This window comes from Physeter macrocephalus, chromosome 11 (genome assembly GCF_002837175.3).
Source record: "Physeter macrocephalus isolate SW-GA chromosome 11, ASM283717v5, whole genome shotgun sequence".
Lineage (NCBI taxonomy): Eukaryota > Metazoa > Chordata > Mammalia > Artiodactyla > Physeteridae > Physeter > Physeter macrocephalus.
Window position 1 is genome coordinate 87,860,009 of NC_041224.1, and position 5,957 is coordinate 87,865,965.

General features: G+C 40.6%; 1 pseudogene; it reads left to right on the top strand.

The window, feature by feature from the left end:
• The first annotated feature begins 1,061 nt into the window (after positions 1-1,061).
• Positions 1,062-5,957, top strand: part of LOC102994882 (programmed cell death 6-interacting protein-like) — a 10,189-nt pseudogene continuing 5,293 nt past the window's right edge.

Consider the following 5,957-nt stretch of genomic DNA (forward strand, 5'->3'; position numbering starts at 1 on the left):
AAGCTTTTGCACAGCAAAGGAAACCATAAGCAAAACAAAAAGACAACCCACAGATTGGGTGAAAATGTTTGCAAATGATGTGACTGACAAGGGATTAGTCTCCAAAATTTACAAACAGCTCATGAGGCTGAATATCATCATAACAAACAACCCAATCAAAAAATGGGCAGAAGACCTAAATAGACTTTTCTCCAAATAAGACATACAGATGGCCAAGAGGCACATGAAAAGATATTCAACATCGCTAATTATTAGAGAAATACAAAGCAAAACCACAGTGAGATATCACCTCACACCAGTCAAAATGGCTATCATCAAAAAATCCACAAATAATAACTGCTGGAGAGGGTGTGGAGAGAAGGGAACCCTCCTACACAGTTGGTGGGAATGTAAATTTGTACAGCCACTATGGAAAACAGTATGGAGTTTCCTTAGAAACCTAAAAATAGAGCTACCATATAATCCTGAAAATCCATTCCTGGGCATATTTCTGGAGAAAAACATGGTCCAAAAAGATACATGCACCCCAATGTTCATTGCAGCACTGTTTACAGTAGCCAAGACATGGAAGCAACCTAAATGTCCAGCGAGAGAGGAATGGATAAAGATGTCTTACATATATACAATGGAATATTACTGAGCCATTAAAAAGAATGAAATAATGCCATTTGCAGCAACATGGATCGACCTAGAGACTGTCATACTGAGTGAAGTAAGACAGAGAAAGAGAAATATCATTATGATATCGCTTAAAATATCGTATGATATCGCTTAAATGCAGAATCTAAAAAGAAATGATACAAATTAACTTATTTACAAAACAGAAACAGACTCAGGGACTCAGATGAACTTATGGTTACCAGCGGGGAAGGGTGGGAGGAAGGGATAGTCAGGGAATTTGGAATTGACATGTACACAATGCTATATTTAAAGTGGATAACCGGAGCACAAGTCCCTTGGCCCATTGGTCAGCCACTCCGGTGGCCCAGTACCCAACGCACCTCGGCCTTCATCGCCGACGCACGGTCTCTTTGGCCTGAAGTGCGGCCGAGGCGCTCACCATGGCGATGTTCATCTCAGTGCAGCTGAAGAAGACCTCGGAGGTAGACCGGGCCAAGATGCTGGTGAAGTTCATCCAGCAGATGTACCCGAGCAGTGTGGAGGAGCAGACCCAGTACTGTGCGGGGCAGAGGAGCTCAGCAAGCTGTGCCATGCTACGCTCGGCCGACTGCTGGACAAGCGCAAGGGCACACTCGAGACACTGCTGAGATATTATGATGACATCTGTTCCACTGAACCCAAATTCCCATTTTCTGAAAACCAGATCTGCTTGACATTTACCTGGAAGGATGCTTTTGATAAGGGTTCACTTTTTGGAGGATCTGTAAAATTGGCTCTTGCAAGCCAAGGTTATGAAAAGACCTGTGTGGTGTTCAGTTGTGCAGCCTTAGCTAGCCAGATTGCAGCAGAATAGAACCTGGATAATGATGAAGGATTGAAAATCGCTGCTAAGCATTATAAGTTTGCTAGTGGTGCCTTTCTGCATATTAAAGAGACAGTTTTATCTGCCTTGAATAGAGAGCCTACTGTGGACATATCTCCAGATACCATTGGGACCCTCAGTCTTATCATATTGGCACAGGCCCAAGAAGTATTTTTTTTTAAAGCCACTAGAGATAAAATGAAAGGTGCCATCATAGCTTAATTGGCTAATCAGGCTGCAGATTATTCTGGTGATGTTTTAAACAGTGTCAGTACAAAGATACTCTCCCCATGTATTTTTATTTCCAGGAGGTGTTTCCTGTCTTGGCTGCAAAGCACTGTATCATGCAGGCCTATGCTGAGTATCACCAGTCTATCCTGGCAAAACAGCAGAAGAAATCTGGAGAAGAGATTGCAAGGTTACAGCATGCAACAGAATTGATTAAAACAGTGACATCTCGCTATGATGAATATGTCAACGTGAAGGAATTGTCTGACAAAGTCAACAGTGCCCTTACTGCAGCAAAGAAGGATAATGACTTCATTTATCAACGATCGAGTTCCAGACCTTAAAGATCTAGACCCTATTGGCAAAGCCACACTTGTGAAATCTACGCCAGTCAATGTACCCATCAGCCAGAAATTCACTGATCTGTTTGAGAAGATGGTTCCTGTGTCAGTGCAGCAGTCTTTGGCTGCCTATAATCAGAGGAAGCTGATTTAGTTAACAGATCAATTGCTCAAATGAGAGAAGCCACCACTTTGGCAAATGGGGTGTTAGCTTCACTTAATCTTCCAGCAGCAATTGAAGATATATCTGGAGTTACTGTACCTCAATCTATATTGACTAATTCCACATCTGTGATTGAAAAGGGAGGCATTGAGACTGTTGATCAGTTGATCAAAGAGCTACCTGAACTTCCAAAAAGAAATAGAGAAATCCTAGATGAGTCATTAAGACTGAGGGATGAAGAAGAAACAACTGACAATGATTTAAGAGCAAAATTCAAGGAACGCTGGCAAAGGACACCATCCAATGAACTCTGTAAGCCTTTAAAAGCAGAGGGAAGCAACTTCAGAACTGTTTTGGATAAAGCTGTGCAAGCAGATGGACAGGTGAAAGAGCGTTACCAGGCTCAGCGGGACACCACTGCACTTCTGTGTAAACCGGAGCCAGAGCTGAATGCTGCCATCCCATCTGCTAAACCGACGAAGACCATGCAGGGCAGCGAGGTTGTAAATGTCTTAAAATCCGTATTGACAAATCTTGATGAAGTAAAGAAGGAAAGAGAGGGGCTGGAGAATGACCTTAAATCAGTGAATTTTGACATGATGAGCAAATTTTTGACTGTTCTGGCTCAAGGTGGTGTGATAAATGAAGAAGCTATTTCTGTTACAGACCTGGATCGAATCTATGGGGGTCTTACAACTAAAGTCCAAGAATCTCTAAAGAGACAGGAAGGACTTCTTAAAAATATTCAGGTCTCACACCAGGAATTTTCAAAAATGAAACAGTCTAACAATGAAGCTAATTTAAGAGAAGAAGTTTTGAAGAATTTAGCTGCTGCGTATGACAACTTTGTTGAACTTGTAGCTAATTTGAAGGAGGGCACAAAGGTATGAAGCATAAAAGAAACAAGAGCTAACTAACCAGTGTGGATGTGAGGATATAGTTTGGGAAGTTAATTGGTATTTCCAGTTGGACCAAATCATTCAGTCTTGAATTTCTTATCTTTAATGACTTTGGCTCCTGAGAGCTTTGGTATAAATGGGAGAAAGCTTAATGAAGGTGGGAGTATTTCATGGGAACTTTGCAGAATGAATTTTATAGTACACCAGGCAGAAAGAGGGTGTGTAGACATTCATTTCAGGTAGCAGGAATTAGCACAGAGAGGTCAAAAGGTCAGTGACACTTTATTGGTGGGTAGAAAGTTGGCCAATCTGAGTGAATTATGAGGGAACAGGAGTAGTAGTCAAAGCCGGTATGTGGTGGGGAAGGGGGTGTGTATGGCTTTTATATTCTGTACTGGTGGTGTGGATTATGATAGATTTGTGATCTGCTTATGACTCAGAGTGCTTACTAAATATGTTTAAGTATTTTCTTGCCTTTCCTTTAAATATTTTAGGGAAATGCTTATATTTGTTTTTACCAATTACTTTGCTTTTGAGGGAACAAGTGATTTTTAAGTTTTTCAAATACATAATTCCTTTTGGTACTTTAACTCCATAATGATCACTTAATAAAGTTATCTCGATGTAAATATGGTAGATATAATGTAAAACCCTCTGAAGAGAGCATACAAATACTGCCAAAGCCTTCCAAAGAGAGAGGATAGTAAAATGCCATTTTAATTCGGTTTAAAATGCTTTGTTGAAATAGATAAGCTGAGAAAACTCACCAGAGTGCCTTTGGAAATTCTTCTGAGGGTTTCTGAAATGATGCCTGCACTTCTGAAGTGAATGTGCAAACCTAATACGTCCACTTAAATAGGTTTAGAGTCTTTATTAAGAAGTTGACTTTTCTCTAGGAATTGGGAACTTGTTCATGATCATGAAACTTTTAACTTGTTGCCACTTAATTTTTGGTGACAGTGCTTTCTAACGATGATTTTATTATTTTTTATTTTCTTAGGGAATCTTAGGTCATATTTAATGTTAAGTAACTGGACTTAAGTGGTATGACTGTCTCTCATGCAGAGGATTTTAGCTCTTTAGCTTTAACTGTTATTGACAAAGGAGCTTTAGATTGTGTTCCTCTTAGATTAAAAATTGTTCTGGTTTATCACTTGTGTTTTTGTTCTTTGCTCATAGTTTTACAATGAGCTGACTGAAATACTCATCAGGTTCCAGAACAAATGCAGTGATATAGTGTTTGCACGGAAGACAGAGAGGGATGAACTCTTAAAGTAAGTTTATTTTGTGTATTAAGTTGTACTTTTGAAGTTTTTTTCTTTAAGAAAATAATATTCTTGCTACCTCTTTTAAAAAAATCATATGTGGAGACTTTTGTGGTGAGTTGGCAGTGTGAGTTGGCAATTTCCTTCCTTTCCTCCATGGTGTTTCTTTGTTTGCTTTTTTATAAATTTATTTATTTATTTTTTTAGTTTTGGCTGTGTTGGGTCTTTGTTGCTGCACGCGGGCTTTCTCTAGTTGTGGCGAGTAGTGGCTTCTCTTGTTGTGGAGCATGGGTTCTTGGCATGCGGGCTTCAGTAGTTGTGGCATGTGGTCTCAGTAGTTGTGGCTTCCAGGCTCTAGAGCGCAGGCTCAGTAGTTGTGGTGCACGGGCTTAGTTGCTCCGTGGCATGTGGGATCTTCCCGGACCAGGGATCAAACCCGTGTTCCCTGCATTGGCAGTTGGATTCTTAACCACTGTGTCACCAGGGAAGTCCCCTCCATGGTGTTTTACAAAGCAACAAGGAAACAACTGCATGATCTGAGAACAAAAGGGTGAAAAGGAGTGGAAACTCTAGATGTAGGAAGAACAGTGATGTCACAGAAGTGATAGCAGAATAGCTCAGGGTAACAGATCTTAGGAAATGCCAATAAACATAAGCAGTTTACTTTGAAGTGGCAAATAGATTCCTTACATGAAACTAGAGGCACAGAACATGAGGGAGAGAGGGTTTATAGCTCAGAAAATGTCAGCAAAGTCACTTTCTGCAGGGGCCTACTGGGAAAGCTGGGTGAGTAACATAAGACTCATTCCATGGGGAGTTATGAATAGAAAGTTGACACAGCATCGATACAAAGATATTATATTCATTGAGGTGAGAAAGAGAACAAAATTTTACTAAACGTAATAGATGAAGAACATTCACCGGAATAATGTCGTCACAGAACAGATGAAAAATTTACCGTGAATTAAAAAAAAAAAAGAAAAAGAAAAAGCTAGGAAACAATCATTAAGGATCACCACAAACAAGTGCCAGAACTCAAGGAAAATGGTAAGAAAACAGGAGGCACTAAAACGTGAGGTATCGGGATTCAGGAAACAAGTGGAAGAGAGGAACAAAGCCATCACAGGTATAAGATGAAATGGGAAGGAGCAAAATGGAGGATAGATGATGAAGAAAACACAGGAGCACAAAGTAGAAAAGAAGAAATCAAAGAAAATGAAACCAAAGTAAGGAAAGGATTAAAAAGGATTAGAGAAAGTGGGCAGAGAAGATCCAATATATGTAAAATTGAATTCCCTTCAAAGAAGAAAAACCAACACAGTGAACAGAACAAATATTTAATGATATTACTCAAGAACATTTTCCTAGGGCTTCCCTGGTGGTGTAGTGGTTGAGAGTCCGCCTGCCAATGCAGGGGACGCGGGTTCGTGCCCCGGTCCGGGAAGATCCCACATGCCGTGGAGCGGCTAGGCCCGTGAGCCATGACCGCTGAGCCTGTGTGTCCGGAGCCTGTGCTCTGCAACAGGAGAGGCCACAACAGTGAGAGGCCTGTGTACTGCAAAAAAAAAAAAAAAAAAA